At 40.7% G+C, this 16,254-nt stretch overlaps 1 protein-coding gene across 3 annotated transcripts in view; it reads right to left on the bottom strand.

Annotated features, from left to right (window-relative positions):
• Positions 1 to 16,254, bottom strand: part of MAP3K13 (mitogen-activated protein kinase kinase kinase 13) — a 141,068-nt gene that overhangs the window by 99,668 nt on the left and 25,146 nt on the right. Inside the window, exon 1 of one of the 3 annotated variants that reach the window (XM_084872535.1) lies at positions 8,750 to 8,826. The exons of the other annotated variants lie outside the window; for them this stretch is intronic. The gene's annotated coding sequence lies outside the window, so the exon portion shown is untranslated. Of the gene's footprint in view, positions 1 to 8,749; positions 8,827 to 16,254 lie in introns of those variants that run through there. 3 annotated transcript variants of the gene reach the window in all.

Below are 16,254 nucleotides of genomic sequence, written 5' to 3'. Positions count from 1 at the left end.
CAACTGTTTCCAAGTACAGTATTTTCCAGCCTGAAGGTATGTTTGGGGATTAGGTATATTGTTTACCTTCCCTATTTTTATTACGCCATTTCTATGCATTTACCTTCTATTCAACACCCCCCCCCCCCCCGGGGGTTGTCCATTTGCAACACAGAGGAGGGAAAAAACACACACGCAAAAACCCAAAACAACACGTCACACTGCCTTTTTAGGTATGAAACCTTTGGCAAAGTAGTAATTCTATTTTGTACAGAGGATTTGCATGTTCTTCAAATCTACTCTGGCAGACACACTTTTTTTTATTTTTTATTTTAAAGAATAGTTTATTGAAATTTGGAGAGAGAGAGGAACATTGAATTGAGAGGGCACCATCAATCGGCTGCCTCCTGCATGCTTGCTTCTAAACAACAGAATTCAGTGAAGGGGCTGGGATGTATGTGATTACATGCACGTGATTAAATGATGATGCTGTATAAAACCCTAGTGCCTGTCTTGCTGGAGTTTCTCCCTTGCTAGCTCTGAGGAAGCAACTGGCCATGTTGAGGAATCCCACATGGCAAGGAAGCTTGGGTCGCTTCTATGAGCTGAGGGCAGCTTCTGGCCAATAGGCAATAACAACAAAACAACAACAAATGGAGGCTCTCAGTCCTACAGCCACAAGGAGCTAGAGGCTGTCAACAACCACTTGAGCTCCCCAGTGGATCTTCGAGACGAGAAGCTAGCTCTGGCCAGTACTTTGATTGATGCCTTGAGAGACCCTATAGAAGGCCAGGTTGAGATTCCTGACCCTCAGAAACTGAGTTAATAAATGTGTTGTTTTAAGCTACTAAGTTTGTGATACTATTGTTATGCAGCAATAGAACAACCACAGAACTTAACACCATCCCAACTTCTGGGCCGCGCATGCGCTGCCACTGAGCACCTCGCCCCGCCCGCCCTGCACACGCTGCCAGTGCTTTCCCTCCAGCAGTCACAGCCGCCTTGCTTTCCACTTTCCCTCTCTCTTCCTTCTATGCTGTCTTCAGTCTTCACTCCTCCCTCCCTCCTCATATGCAAATTAACCACCATCTTTGTTGGGTTAATTTGCATACTCACTCTGATCAGCTAGTGGGTATGGCTTGTGGGTGCAGCAGAGTGATGGTTAATTTGCATATTACTCTACTATTAGGTAGGATAGTAAGAGCAAACATTCTGCCTGATGACTAAGTAAGCATGGTTTACAAACCTAATTATTTTGTTAGTGATAGCCAAAATCAGTAGCAATGATCATACATAGTAAGGAGAATTGTGAAAAATATAGAAAATATAGCCCTTTTTTTCCAATGTCCTTTGGGATATCATCCAATATCCTTTGTTTCCTGAGTCTTGTCTATGTCATCTAGGAGCTTCATTATATAAAAGTCTCATTTCCCAGTATGTTTCTAAAATAGCAAGAGCCTGTGGCATAGATAAGACACACAGAGCAGCTTGCAGGCTGCAGTGAAAACTGCAGAGGGGAGGATGAGGGTATTAGTTATGTGTTGTGGCAAAACAGATTGCACCCAAATTAGCAGCTTAAAACAACACACTCTTATCATCTCACACCATTTCTGCCGGTCAGGAATTCGGAGCAGGTAGGTGGGTGGTTCTGGCTCAGGGTCTCTCGTGAAGTTGCAGTTAAGCAGTTGACCAGGGAAAGCTTAACTGGGGCTTGAGGAACTATTTCTAAGAGTGTTCACTTACATAGCTGTTTGCAGGAGGCCTCCGTTCCCTGCCGTGCGGCCTTCCATCGGGGCCATGTGAGTGTCCTCGTGACAAGGCAGCTGGGTTTCTCCCGAGCAAGTTAAGATCAAGCAAAAAGCTGCAGTGCTTTCTATGACCTAGTTCGGGGATCGGCAAATTTAAAGGGCTAGATAGCACATATTGGCTCTGCATGTCAATATAGGCTTGCATGCTACTCACCTCAGTTGTCTTAGTGCAAAAACAGCCACATACACAAAAACAGCCACTGACTACTAGGGGCTCTGCCTTGCCAGGGTCAGGGAGAAGTCTGGGACAGAGTCAGACACATGGCTCTGGGGTGCGGGTTCATTCCCATCATCTTCCCTGAAGTCTGAACAGCACCTCCCCTCACAAGAGATCCAATAGCCCCATCCTCCCGAATTCGCCAGAGGCTATGTATTTTAGTGACCATGCCTAACAGGCAGCCGCAGGTATAGGTGGGTCCCGGGGTGACTTGGGATGTTTGCTGACCTGCCCCTGGGCCTGGTGCTGGTAAAAGCTGGCCTTGGAGTGCAGCTTGGTCCTTCCCATGCACAGCCAAGCCCAGCAGAGGCAGCCCAAACTGTGGGTCGCCTGTAGCATCAAACCCTTTGCCAAGGGCCAGGCATAGATACCGTTTGACACTGGCTTGCACCAGAGTCCCTCCCAAGAGGCCCAGAACCAACACACCAAGTGGCCAGCTTCAGACATCAGAGCAGGATCCAACAAGCTTCACAAACAGTATATCCAAAGGGAGGTCACAGCAGCACTAAACTCTGCTGAGACACTCAACATTTTTATTCTTTATTACTTTCTATTTCTTTTTTCTATTATGTTTCTTTTTTTCCCCTTTCTCCTTTCTTTGTTCTATTTTCCCCATTTTTCTTTTTCTTTTAATATTTTATTGATTTTGTACAGAGAGGAAGGGAGAGAGATAGAGAGTTAGAAACATCGACGAGAGAGAGTCATTGATCAGCTGCCTCTTGCACACCCCCTACTGGGATATGCCCGCAACCAAGGTACATGCCCTTGACCGGAATCGAACCCGAGACCTTTCAGTCCCCAAGCCAACGCTCTATCCATTGAGCCAAACCGGTTTCGGCTATTTTCCCCATTTTTCTTTTCTTATTCTTTTTTTCATTTTTCTTTTCATTTTGTTTTTCCCCCCTTTTCTTTTTTCATTCTATTTTTCTTCCTTTTCTTTTTTCTCTTTTCTTATTGCCTCCTTCTAATTCTTTTTCCTTTTCCTATTCTTGCTGTTCTGTTTTGTTTGTAATACCAGAACCTGTACAGCAGCTGGCACACTGTGGTCAGGGTTAAGCTCACAGCCAACCTGAGGGTTGATCCCACCCAGGAACGAGCCAAGAGCAATCCAGACCCAATTACAACAGGAGGGTCTACAAAAGCCACACAAGGGACATTCCTAGAGCATCCAGGTGCCTCTGAGGAACGTCTCATCCTTGTTTATTCTATCTCAACACAGGCTAAAAATTGACTTTCAATTTCTAATGTAAAAATATTTTTGTCATCTATGTTGTTATGCTGCCCTATTTATTTGTGTCTCTCTTGTCTGTTTTTCTTTGATGAGGTGTGCCATAAAGTACTGTGAAGTGTGTGTTTACTTTGTTACATTTATTGAGAAGTAGAAAAAAGGTTGTTCTATCCTGTCCAGGTGTTCTAAAATTGTCTTTGATGTCTGTGCAACATCCTGTATAAATTGTTTCTGCTAAGTTTGTATTGCAAATGTATTTTGAAATAAATTTTACCAGGATCCACCACACCATTTTGCTATGGAAACACTAGTATGGTTCTCTCAACATGGCATTCATGATTTATTTCTTAAATTTTAGAATAGTGCTGAATATTACCTGGTTATGATTATAATTATTGTCCTGTGAGAAAGGCAAGGTGATACATTATCTCATTTTCCAGATGAGGAAAGTGAGACATGGACAGAAAAAATTAAATGAGACAGCACATGAGAAAGTACCTGTGATAGGGCCTTTTGTGCATGTACGTGTATGTGTACCGATACACATACAAAGACATACATGTACATACACATGTAATTTTTCTTTGGAATGAGGGACAGAGCAGTAATTTTTTCTCTTTAAAAGAATATTAGAGGTCCAGTGCATGAGATCTGTGCATGGAGGAGGTGGCCCTCAGCCCAGCCTGCACCCTCTCCCATCCAGGACTCCTTGGGGGATGTCCAACTGCTGGTTTAGGCCCGATCCCAGGAATCAGGCCTAAATTGGCAGTCAAACATCCCTTTGACAATCCTGGACCGCTGGCTCCTAATTGCTCACCTGCCTGCTTGCCTGGTCACCCCTAACTGCCCACCCCTGCCGGCCTGATTGCCCCTCACTGCCTATGCATGCTGGCCTGGTTGCTCCTCACTGCCACCCTCTGCCAGCCTGGTCACCCCTTACTGCTCCCATTGCTGGTTTGGTCACCCCTAACTGCCCCCTCATGCTGGCCTGGTCACCTTAACTGCCACCCCCTGCTGATCTAGTTGCCCCTCACTGCCCTCTTCCCCACCCAGCCAATCGCCCCCAACTGCCCCCCCTGCCGGCCTGGTTGCCCCCAACTGCACCACCCCTGCCAGCCTAATCACCCCTAACTGTCCCCTCCCCCTGCCAACCTAGTCACCCCACAGAGCCTGCTTTTCAGTCGTTTGGTCATCCCTCACTACTCCCCTGCTGGCTTGGTTGTAGGCCGCCATCTTGTGAGGGTGTGATGGTCAATTTAAATATTACCTTTTTATTATATAGCGTATTTACTATATAATAGTAATAGTATATTTACTAATGATTAAAAAGCAAATTAGTGGAAGGTCTAAAATTAAAGCTTTTTGACTTCTAGTCACTTATGGTCTTTCTAGTAAGCTCTATTCAGATGGCACAAATGACATTTCCATATCTGGTTATTAGCTTTTCACATTCATAAAAAACTAATATGTATTATAGTAGTTCAACTTTTAAAATACAATTCAGAGATAATATTGGGACACTTCCTTAAGCTTTATTTCCTTTATATATTTCTACTGGCATTACACACCATTTTGACTTCTTCCCAAGATCTCTTTCTCAGAACAGGAAAAGCCGTGGGCCAAATTCTGGTTTAGGTTAAGTTTGGCTTTGGCTTCCTTCCACTTTCTTTTCTGGTTCCTCTACTATTTCTTACTTGGGGCCCAGCATGCGAAATTGCACATCCTGCCATTGTGAGGAGGTGTTCCCAGGGCACCGGGTCCAGAGGTGCTCCATGCACCTCCTGGTGACTGCTTGTTTTGGTTGTCTTGGTCTTTTATTATTATGATGTGACAACTCATTTTCCATAAAAACCAGTTCATGGGCAACAACAGCAGGTAGAGCAATCGGATCTGGACAGTGAACTATGAATCAGAGACTAGGAATGCCACAGAAAAAAATGCCTTTGAGCAATTAAGAACTGGAAGAACTGTGAGATGAGCAATCTGAGAACAACAGGTTAACAATTCAGAATCTGACAGGCGGGGAAGGAGCAGGACAGAGTAGGCCTAACAAGGAGTTCTGGAACCAGCACCAGCAGCAGGAAAAATGCAAAGTGCTTGCCCTTTAGTCCCTGTTTATTCCTCCCACTATGGCAAATTCCAATCTAATGTGATCCTACCAGTAGTGATACCTGCAACAGTTGTCTGCCTGACCATTCAATCTGGAGTGGAGAGTGACCACAGTTATTTTGGAATAAGGGTTGGTTTTCTTTACTCTGATTGCTGAAATGGATGCAGTAACCTTCATTCATACGAAAAGGGAGAAACCAATCGTTAACTTATTACAGCTCTCAAACACAGTCTGTTTTGAGGAGCGAACCAAAGCAGCTCTTCTCGCCGTATGGCATGCCCACTCCGCACGGAGTTGAATGCTCCAGATGAAAACAGAACGTGGTGGCCACGCAACTCTGGGAAATGCTGCCTGACACTCCTCCTAGAAACAGTAACATATTAAAAGTCCTGAGAATTCTTACAGTAAGAACATAAGCTTATTTTATTTGATTTACTTTTATGGTTAGTGCTTTAGTGTCATGCTCAAGAAATCTTTATATACCTCAAGATTACAAAAATATTTTCCTTTGCGTGTTTTTTTTTTGTTGTTGTTTTTTTTTTTTTTTTTTTAACTTTCTGGTCCTGATTATTTTTTAACACATTTAAAAAAAAAAAATTGATTTCAGAGAGGAAGGGAGAAGGAGATAGAAACATCAATGATGAGAGGAAATCATTGACCGGCTGGCTCCTACATGCCCCCTACTGGGGATTGAGACCACAACCCAGGCATGTGCCCTTGACTAGAATTGAACCTGGGACCCTTCAGTCTGCAGGCCGATGCTCTATCCATTGAGCCAAACCAGCCAGGGCTGGTCCTGAGTTTTATGTTTAAATCATGTCTATTTAATGTTGTGATCTAAGTGAGAAAGACATATTTTTTTTTTCCACATGAAAATCCATTTTCCCCCCAACAATATGTTTAAAAAGACTATTCTTTTCCTATTGAATTGACTCAGCACCTTGATCAAGAATCAATTGACCTGATTGGCAGGCGTGGTTCAGTGGTTGAGTATCAACCTATGAACCAGGAGGTCACAGTTTGATTCCTGGTCAGGGCACATCCTGGGTTGCGGGCTCAATGCCCAGTGAATCAGCCCATCCATGATTCTCTCTCATCACTGATGTTTCTATCTCTCTCCCCCTCTCCCTTCCTTTCTAAAATCAATAAAAAAAATATTTTCCAAAAAGGAATCAATCAACCTTTGTATGTGTGAGTTGATTTCTGAGTGAACTATTCTCTTCCACTGATGTTTGTCTATGCTTAGGGCACTATTTGATAATTGTAGCTTTACAGACAAGTCTTGAAATCACATTTTATAATTCACCCCCTTGTTGTTCCTTTTCAAGATTGTTTTAGCTATTCTATGTCAGTTGCATTTCCAGCTAAATTCTAGAACCTCTTGAAAGTTTCTTCAAAAGTGCCTGTTGGAATTTTGATAGGATTGCATTGGACACAGATTAATTTAGAGAGAATTGGAATCTTAACAATTTGGAGCTCAATAATCCATGATCATAGTATATATATTGTACTTTTTATTTTGGTCAAAGACATTCTTGTCCTCATAGAATTTATATTCTAGTGAGGAAAACTGTATAAAAGAAATAATCCCAGGTAGCTATTTTTCTTTTTTTTTATTTTAAAAACAGTATATCAGGGTAAATTAAAAAAGGAGAAATACTATAGAAGTATAGTAGTGTTGTCTCCAAGTCGCGATTTAAATGAAGGGAAGGAAGAAACAAAGAGCTTTCCAAGCAGCCAAGGCCTTGAAGCAGGAACAAGCTTGATGTCCTCTAGAAACAGCAAAAACACCTACGTACCTGCAGCAAACTGAGTGAGGAGAAAACTCTAGACAATGGTGTTAAGCATATGGTCAGAAGGTAGATCATGTGAGCTTTGTAGGGCATGGTCAACTACTGGAGATTTAAGGGGAAAAAATCTGAAAGGGTCTTGGTTAAGATTCATCCAGTAATAATTTTTTTTAATTCAGCCAATACACACCTGTATGTTCTTCCAGGTTGTTAAAACACTGGAATATTTCAAATTCAGTTAAGAAATAGCTGCTTCCATAATAACAGTCGCACCTGCCATGCTGGCTCCTTTCCCAGGAACCCCCAGCCCCAAATGTCCCGCCCATGAACCTACAGCTTTTTCCTTTCCGTTGTTTAACATAAAACTACTTGTGAAATGCCAGCAGAAGCTATTGAGTTGGGGAATTTAACCAGCTCGGGAACTTAAAACCATTGAAATCCATCATTCTAAAGGATGAGTAAAGGTTTCATGTCATTACAGTCCTAGAGCCTGCTTAGGACAGTGTGCTTGAGCTCCCATTCAATCAAGGGTCCTTGAAGCCCAATGCCATTGTCTGAGCTCCTGCTCAGCCCAGCAGGAGTAAGAGGTAGGCTGGAGAAATAGACGGAATGTTCCTGAGGTCTGAGATGAAGACAGAGGAAAGGGGAAATCCAGTGTATTTCTACATAAACAATCTGTCTTCTTAGCACTTCCTGCATTGATTTGAAAGGCTACTGACCTTTATAATGTTTATATATTAACCACACCAAACTTCGTTTCTATATTCAAAGTCATAAAATTGTTTGTTTTTCTATATACATTGTGGCAAAGGGGAAATAGAAAATATCAACTTTTCCAACAGTAAATGCAACCTTAACATTCTCAGAGCTGCACTCAATAAAGTCAATGCTTGTGTGACAATGTGTAGTTCCTGGAATCCTAACCTCAACATACAACAGTTGAAATAAAGCAATTCTAATTTCATATATGAAATTCATTTTACACACTATAGTGTTGGAACATTAGTACATATGTCAAAATCTTAAAAACATTTTTCTCCAAAGTTGCATGAAATTTCTAAGGCTGCTTGCCATTTCCATCCATTCCACAGAATTCCTCCTCTTTAAAAATAAATTCTGCTGCTCTTAAATCTAGGACCCCAACATCCGATGAGATAGTATTAAAGTTCTACTTTATTCTCATTTAATTTATTTGAACATCAACACCTTCAGCTTCGTTACATGAGCGATCACTAAATATCTGCTAACATAAACTTGTAACATGGACCTAAAGTAAAGAAGAGCAACTGGAAAGATCAGGGAGATATCTAAGCTCTGCTTAGAAATAACCCATCTCTGGGCACCAGAATATATTCACTCACTTTCATTTTCTGACTGTAAACAACTCCTTCACCCAAAGACAAGACATTAAAAACCATATGCGAGCAGGACCTGTTTTAGCAGAACGCTTGCTGAAAAACGTCCCTGCTTTTTCTTTTGCGTTGTTTAACATAAAACTACTTGTGAAATGCCAAAATTGAGGGCCAAGCAGCACCTTAATGTAATCTTAGGTGGAAATTATTCCTACAATTCTTTTTATATTCCAACATCATAATTTTAAAAATCAAAACTACTTACACCACAGCAAGCTGATGTCTGGACAGACAGCACGAGACTGCCAGCAAGCCACCTATTTGTTCACAGACTCAACTTTGCTCCCGCGCTGATCCCAGCCAGGTTCACACTGAAACACATTTACTGCGGCCTTGAAGCTGCCACCCCAGGAGGAGGGATGGGGGAGGGCTTGTGAATTTAACTCCTGCTTGATAACTACTTACCAGCAACTTCTTAAAGGTTGATTTCAATGTGTTTAAAGGGGAAAATGTAAGGAAGATTATAGGGAAAGCCTGAAAACTCTCACTAGTCTCTGATGGCTGGCTTTGGGTTCAGAGGGGATTTTGTTTCCATATGTTTCTGGCAGGGGCAGTGGGGAGAGACGCCCAATAGTCCTATGAGCTTTAAAAATCTTCCTTTCTTCCTTTGATAAAAGTTTTCCCAACTCCTTAGGATCTAGCCACTGTATAATCATGGCAACACACACACACACACACACACACACACACACACACACACACACACCAACCACCCAGAAAGTTGCTTCTCTACCACAACCTCCCATCACCCCCATCTTCCTCATCTCTCACCAGTTAGGAAAATAATACAGTTCTTGTTAAATTTAGTGCTTTTGGACATTGAAACCACCTGCTGATCTAATGTAAAGTGCTAACTTGGATCCCAAATTCTGTTTCATCCCCTTTCCCATCCCTAACCTTCTTTCCCTTCTGAACTTACTATGTGTCTGAAATTTCTGTGTTAGCCTTCAAAGCAAAAACCATTTGTTGTGTGCTTAATGCTCTAATCATTTTATAAACATCATCTCTTCTTTCCTAGGCAGGACATTTTAGGATCATCTCCAATTCTATCTCCAATTTAGCTCCCTCACTATTCCTGGTGGTCCTCTGTAATCAGCACTGAGGAGGCAGAATAATGGTCCATCTCTCCCTTCCCCTAACCCCTCCCCCAGAATGTGCATGCCATAATCACTAGAACCTGTGAATATGTCACCTTGCCTGGCAAAAGTACAGCAGTGGAAAATCTAGTGAAAACTGAGTAAAGTCTGGATTTTAGTTAATAGTTATGTGCCAATGTTAATTTTTAAAAACACGGTTTCTTTAAGGTTAAGGATTTTGAGATGGGGGATTATCCAGATGGGTCCAAAGTAATCACAGGAGTCCTCTGAAAGTGGTGAGCCTTTCCCAGCGGTGGCCAGAGAGGCAAGATGAGGACTGGACTTGCTCTTGCTGGCTCTGAAGAGGGGGGAAGGGAGCTACTTGAAGCTGGAAAAGGCCAGGAAAGGGACACAGCCTTGAGGTACTTTGGTCTTAGCCCAGTGAGATTCATGCTGGATTTTGGACCTACACATTGTAAGATAATAAATTTACATTGTTTTAAGCCACTAAATTTGTGATAATTTGTTTTGGCAGCAAAAATAAAAATTTTTTTTAAAATGCAGGTACTTTAATTTAAAAAATGTCCCTTTGAAATATAATACCTAGAAGTGAATAGAATACTCCAAATGAGGTCTGATAATGACATGCTAAATGTCAATGTGGCAAAAGTACAGCAATACAATGGAAAACCTAGTGAAAACTGAATAAAGTCTGAATTTTAGTTAATAGTTATGTAGCAATGTTAATTTTTAAAAAATAATATTTTTAGATAGAGGGAAAGAGGGAGGAAGGGGGAGAGAGATTGAGAGAAATCATGTGCGAGAGAAGCACCAATCAGTTGCCTCTGGCACGCACCTCAAGGATCGAACTCAAAACCTGGGTATGGGCCCTGACTGGGAATCAAACTTGCTGCCTTTCGGTGTACAGGACAATGCTCAACCAATCGTGGGCCAGAGCCCATGTTAATTTCTTAATTTTGACAAATGAGCCATGCTTATGTAAAATATTAATTTAACATCAGAAGAAACTGGGAAAAGGTACTATTTTTGCGATTTCTTTATAAACCTAAAATTATTCCAAAAATAAAAAGCATATTGAAACAAGAAATAAGTAAACACTTAAAAAGTTATTAGAGTAGCGGTGGTGGAAATAGCTTGGAGAGAAGAGAGATTAGAACCAAATAGGCCAGATGGGAAACAGTAGGAGTAACCTTGGCAAGAGTTGCCAAGGACCTCAATAGGGTTAAAGTCATGAAAATAACTAATACATATATAATAGATTTCAAAAGAAAAAAATCAACAAAACACTTGCAATAGCAGAGAGCAGAGGTAAGAACAGTGATACTATGACAAAAGATGAAAATTAGAGGAAAAATCTGGTCTGAGGAAAAGGAGATTCATTTAATTAATTCATTCAATAAGTATTTCTTGGTATCTACTGTGCCAGGCTCTATGTAAGGCAATGGGGATGTGAAAGTGAGTTTATAAATGCTAAATATGAAGTGACCCTAAAATATCTTAGTTGAATTGTCCAAAAGGCACCTGGATATTATAAATGAGAGGACAGAACTGAAATAGCTGAGAAAAGTGATATCAAGTGAGGAAGGAGAAGCTAAAACTTAATTGGGGACAGAATCACAAATAGGGGAAGAGAGGAATACAAGACAGGAAGGAATGGCCAAAGAGTTTTGAAAAGAAACAGGGTAGGGAAATCGAGATAAAACAAAGATCAAAGAAGAAGGGTTCCATCAAAAGCACTGTCCAAGAAATGGCACACAAAGACCACAAGATAGGTGGTTAGAAAGATGGGGAGAGATCCCTGACACAGAGGAGGTGACTCAGGAGAACCTGTGACACTTTCACCAAAGCCAACATGGAACCCAGACTATGAAGTCAAAACTTTCCTACAAGAAAGCATTTCTGACCTAAAGGCCTTGGGAAATGGGATTCCGTTTACTATTCTGCTTCTCAAATTGGGGTATTCAAAACCACAGGATAAGTCTGCATGCAACATCAGCTTCATTTGGGGATAAATGTATTGAAACAGAGAAAAAAATGCAAAATTTACAATGAATTCTGAAATGTGAGTATAGGATGTCTTTATAGGCGGTCACCTTCCTATTTCTAGGGCTATAAATTCACTCTCCACTTTTACAAGGGGTACTTGGGTACAAATCATAATGGCCAGCTATGCTGAAATGTGTGCTTGCTATTAAAATTCAGGATGCCTAAAATTTAAAAATAGCTTTGTGAACTATGGCCTCATATGGAAAATTACAATAAGCATTTCATAATCAAACAAGAGAAATAGTGAACAAAATCTTGAATTTATATTTACCACTATTTTCTATTGCTATTTATAGTAACCATATATTATTTATCTTTTATGCCTGTAGCTAGAGCTTAGCTACTCATTTAGAGGGAAGTCAGTGTCATAAGCTCAGATGCTTAATCAATGCTATTTGAGAATGATACTAAGTACCACCAATACTATATACATAAAGACATACATACATATATATACACACACATATATATAATATATATACATATATGTGTGGTGTGTCTTGCTTATATCTGTAATTTTGTTTTCTTAGTTTCAGTCAACTGTGATCCAAAAATAATACATGAACAATTCCATAAACAAACAATTCACAAGTTTTAAGTACTGCACCTTCCCACTCCGTCCTGCCCAGGCTGTGGGTCACCCCTTAGTCCAGCATATCCACGCTGTCCGGCTACCTGCCTGTTAGTCAGATAGAAGCCATTCAGGTTATCAGATCAACTGTCTCAGTATCACAGTGCTTGTGTTCAATAACACTTATTTTACTTAATAATGACCCCAAAGCGCAAGAGGAGTGATGCTGGCAATTGGGATATGCCAAAGAGAAGCCATAAATTGCTTCCTTTAAGTGAAAAGGTAAGTAAGCACAAATAAGATATTTTAAGAGACGATATTCACATAACTTTTATTACAGTATCCTAATATATAAGGAGCCAGGTGCTGTCACGACCAAGCAGACGAACAGTCACCATGAAGTGCATGGAGCACCTCTCATTCCCCCTCCCCTGACCCCCAAGCCACTGGCCAGGAGGGAGGGTAGCGGTGGGCGGGACTGTGACTGTTGAGTGGCAGTGTCAGCGGTGGCGGTGGGCTGCTTCACAGGGCAGCAGCGAGCTTAGTGGAGCAGTCACGGGGTGGGGAGTTTTGTGGAGCGGTCGTGGGGCGGGAGAAGCCTCCAAGAGCAGTGGTGGTGTCGGGGAGCCTCACGGAGCAGTCAAGGGGCAAGGAGCTTAATGTAGCCTTGCAGGGTGGCAGAGGCCAGTGATGGAGGCCAGGCTAGGCCTAAGGGCCCTAACAGTGCACAATTTCATGCACGCTGGGCCTCTAGTATTTTATTATTAATTATGTTGTTCACCTCCTACTGGGCCTAATTTGTAAGTTAAACTTTATCATAGGTGTGCATGTATATGGCAGGTGCTTGAATAACATCGTTTTGTTAGATAACGTTTCATTATAATGTTGATGAGATGCCATAGGAACTTCACTCTTGTTCATATCAATTAGCCTATGGTATAATAAAATTAATTTTATTAAATATCGTTTTGCTTAAAGTTGCAGAACTTATCAATGACACTAAGTGAGGATTTGCTGTATACAGGGTTCGGTACTACCCGTGATTTCAAGCATCCAGGTATGGGGAGAGACTACGGTATATGTATGCATATGGACACAGAGACTGTAAACATAAGTGTTAATACAAAAACTGGTGACTGTGCTTCAAATTTTAATTATATAGAAACAACTGAAACCTTGACTGATGTTTAGGGCACAATATACCAGTAAAATGGAAGTAAAGTTTTTACATGTAATTTTCTGCCGACTCAATTAAAATACTAAGTTTGGAGCTTGCTTTGGCAGCACATATACTAAAATTGGGATGATACAGAGAAGGTTAGTATGGCCCCTGTGCAAGGATAAAACACAACTCTGTGTAGCATTCATATTGTTAGAAAAAATAAAATAAAACACTACTTTGGCATTAGGTCTTCATAAACCAGGCTAAACATAAATTTGAAAGCTTTGCTCTGATAGTTTTCCATCTAATTTTAAACAGCCTTGCTCTACAAGCCACAAGGCAATGCTTCCACCAAGTAAAGATTTCTTTTATATCTTTTGTGTGAAGCCAAGTAACCGCAAGTAATACACAGGAGCTTCTTGAAAATGTCATGGGAAAAATATGTAGGCTTAGTACATTTTAAAAAATCAATAGTTTAGTCTGATGTCATCTGAGTCAAGATAGTAATATCTCATCACTTATTACTCCAATGTTAATTCTGGTAAAGATTTTTACTGTTTAAGGAAAACCAATTTTACAGATGGTCAAAACAAACCAGCCTCTTTTCTAAATGCTTAGGTTTCTAAACTAACTTTTTTACACCACTAGCTCTCTTTACTCATCCTGTATACACTGTCTGAAAGTACGCCCCTGTCCCCAGGGCTAAGAAACAAAACACGAATGCAACACTAAGCCTGGAAGACAGAATTACAGCTCCTGCAAGCGTTCCATCCAGCCTAGGGTGTTGGCTTTCACAATGAATAACAACTATGGGGGCATGTTGTCACTTCTTAACATCCTCAAATGCCTTGCTCATCTCTGCTGTCACATTTTAAAGGAATTTAGACATTACTGTGTTTTGAGAAAGCAAATCTCAGTTGATATCCTAGGGCATAAAAAAAAACTATATTTTTCCTACTTGACCTCTATAATCATGAGACTGGTAGAATTCTGCAATTTGGTGTTACCCAGAGAAGCTGAAGAAGCATGTTCACAAAACCAGCAATTCAGCTCCCGGGCACACCCCCTCCCAGAGCTCCCCAGTGGCTGTGCCATAGCCCCTGGGCCGCATGGACTGGCTCTAGGTGTGCCCACATGGATCTCCTCAGCCCTCTAGTCAAGCACAAGCCCCTGGGCCAGGGATTGTACAAATATTATCTATCGTTTTCCACGTGTGCTCTGACGTAGAAAAGGTTAGGAAACATTGACAGAGAAGTCCTTGCAAATGTATGGCAGAGATATATGTATATATTACAATAGAGTAATATTTGTAATAACTAAAAATTAGAATATTCCAAATGTCCATCAATCAATTTATCTGCGAATAAGTTCTGAAATACTCACACAATGTAAAACTATACAGCAGTGAAGACGAATGAGCAATAGCTATATGCATTGACATGAACAAATCTAAGGCTACAATGTTGAGCAAAAAACCAGTAGGTTCCAGAAAAATATATATATAATATGAGATTTCATTTTTATAAAGTTCAAGAACATGTAAAATTAACCTATGAACTGTTTAGGAATACACAAATGTGATAAAATCATGGAAAGAAGCAACAACTTATTAACACAAAATTCAGAACTTCGGTTACCTCTGAGGGAGCAAGAAAAGCTTGGGATCAAAGAAAAGTACAAAGGAGAGACTAGAGGTAATGGTAATAATAGTTTTTTTTGTGTGTGTTTTTAACTGAGCTGGAGGTACACATATGTTCCCTATATAGTTATTCCAGTAAGCTTTACGGATATTTTATAAATATTTTGTATCTACTCAAATTTTAATGGACTTCTTTTATAAAAGCCCTCCTTTGTCCAAAGGTAGACAGTGACTGCAGCTGCAGCACTAGGAGGTACACGGGGCAAGAGGGACAGAGAGCACCAGCTTACATGGACCCTGCAGGTCAGACCCTGAACCTTTCACAAAGGCCCTACTAACTCAGACGCAACGGCACCAACAAAAGACTTGAAAGTTATACAATAATGAAAATTAAAACTAAATTCAATGAAAAAAACCTAAATTCATTTTACGAGGTACCGTACATGCAGATTTTAACATGAAATAAAAATATGGATTTAAAGAATCAGGACTGGCCGGGACTGGTTTGGCTCAGTGGATAGAGCATCGGCCTGCAGACTGAAAGGTCCCGGGTTCGATTCCGGTTGAGGGCATGTACCTTGGTTGTGGGCACATCCCCAGTAGGGGGTGTGCAAGAGGCAGCTGATCGATGATTCTCTCTCATCGAAGTTTCTAACTCTCTATCCCTCTCTCTTCCTCTCTGTGAAAAATCAATAAAATATATTTTTTTAAAAATAAAATAAAAAAAATAAAGAATCAGGACTGGATAGACTGCCAGCCTGTGGATGAGTGACTCCTAAAATTCCTGAACAGTCAACACTTCGCTGTGTATTTAGACCACACAACAGACATTTACAGAACGGCAATACTTTACTTCATCACGTACATCCACCGATGTTGGCCTAATCAAATGCCTTTCTGTTTTTCAATGTCACGTAAGGACAGATTTATAAAGCTTCAAGAGCAAGAACCGGGTCTGTTTGAACCGATAAAACTATCAAGAAAAACAATGAAATCCCTTTTAGGAATTCATGCCTGTACTCTGATTCCTTGTGGCTTAAGGGCTAAACTAGGGAAAGCCATTTTCTTAAGCATTAGATATTCTGTCAATCCAGAAGAGATATATAAACTTACCCTCCAAAGTAATTAAATTTACTATTTTTGAGTTAAAATATAAAAGAAATCCAGCTTGAGTGCTCCCTTTAATAATAAAAAG

This window comes from Pipistrellus hanaki (assembly GCF_964339955.1).
Source record: "Pipistrellus hanaki genome assembly, chromosome: 2".
Taxonomy (NCBI): domain Eukaryota; kingdom Metazoa; phylum Chordata; class Mammalia; order Chiroptera; family Vespertilionidae; genus Pipistrellus; species Pipistrellus hanaki.
The sequence above is the reverse complement of the archived record's forward strand: the minus strand, read 5'-3'. Positions and strand labels throughout refer to the sequence as shown.